The following is a 1,493-nucleotide window of genomic DNA, read 5'->3' as shown; positions in this document are numbered from 1 at the left end:
CCTCCTTCTCTCTCTGCCTGCTTGTGATCTCCGTCTGTCAAATAAATAAATAAAATTATTTTTAAAATAATAAAAAAATTAGAGTGTTTGGATTAAATGCTTATAATGAGCTTGAACTAAGATGATGCCTCTGGAAATAAAAAGTACTGGAACTACAGGGTGGCATATGAGATGGACTCTGCTATCTTTCTCTGCACAGGGATAGCCTCTTGCCCTTCCATTTTTTTTTTTTTTAAGATTTTATTTATTTATTTATTTGACAGACAGAGATCACAAGTAGGCAGAGAGGCAGGCAGAGAGAGGAGGAGGAGGCAGGCTCCCTGCTGAGCAGAGAGCCCGACGCGGGACTCGATTCCAGGACCCTGGGATCATGACCTGAGCCGAAGGCAGAGGCTTTAACCCACTGAGCCACCCAGGCACCCCCCCCATCTTTTTTTTAATAGATATAATTGACAGATTACATTGTGTAAGTCTGGGGTATACTAAGTGTTGGTCTGATACATGTATTGCAATATGATTACTCCAAAAGCATTAGTTAATACCTCTATCACATCACATACTCATCATTTTTTTTTGTATTAAGAATGGTTAAGATTTAGTCACTTAGCAACTTTGAAGTTCATAATACAATACCATTGACTATAATCACTATGTTGTCCATTAGTGCCCCAGGACTTATTTATCTACTCATTATAAGTTTATATCCTTAAACAACATCTCTCCAATTGTCCTGCCCCCCAGGCCCTGATCTTTCATCTTAGATATTGAGGTTTTGCACCAAATTGCCCCAACTGCAGACTGATCACATTGTACTGCAACAACAACAATGAGAATGATAAAATAAAGGTGAAAAAGAATTTTAAAAACTGGTCAGGACCTCCCAGTTTAGGATGGTCATTCCATTATATCAACAGTTTTCTATGCAGCTTTGTAAAATTTTACTTCAAAAAAATTTTTTTAAAGAAGAGAGTGAGGCACCTGTGTGGCTCAGTGGGTTAAGTGTCTGCCTATGGCTTAGATCATGATCCCAGGGTCCTGGGATGGAGCCCCTTGTCCAGCCCCTCAGGCTACCTGCTCAGGGAGGAGTCTGCTTGCTCTTCTTCCTCTGCCCCTCCCCTGTCTGAGCTCTCTCTCTCTCTCAAATAAATAAATAAATAAAACCTTTAAAAAATTACTTTAAAAAAATGAAGAGAGCATTCTACATATTACCTTGAAACCCAGGTTACAGTAGCTTTTGGCCAGTTCGGTGGTGTTTTCTTCAGCTCTTCTTTTTTTCAGTCTTCGCAATACCAGTCCCTGCCAGTCTCCAAGCCCCCCCCCCCCCCCCCCCCCCCCCCCCCCCCCGTAACAGGTCAGCAGCACACTAAAGGGGAGGAGCTACTTCCCAGGATCGCTGCCCTGGCAGCCCAGAGACCAACAGTGCTGCTCTCCTGGGAACCAGAGAGGAAACTGATCACTCTGTTGTGTGCCATGTGAGCGCTATGTCCAACAGG

This window comes from Lutra lutra, chromosome 4 (genome assembly GCF_902655055.1).
Source record: "Lutra lutra chromosome 4, mLutLut1.2, whole genome shotgun sequence".
In the NCBI taxonomy this organism is placed as follows: Eukaryota; Metazoa; Chordata; class Mammalia; order Carnivora; family Mustelidae; genus Lutra; species Lutra lutra.
The sequence above is the reverse complement of the archived record's forward strand: the minus strand, read 5'-3'. Positions refer to the sequence as shown.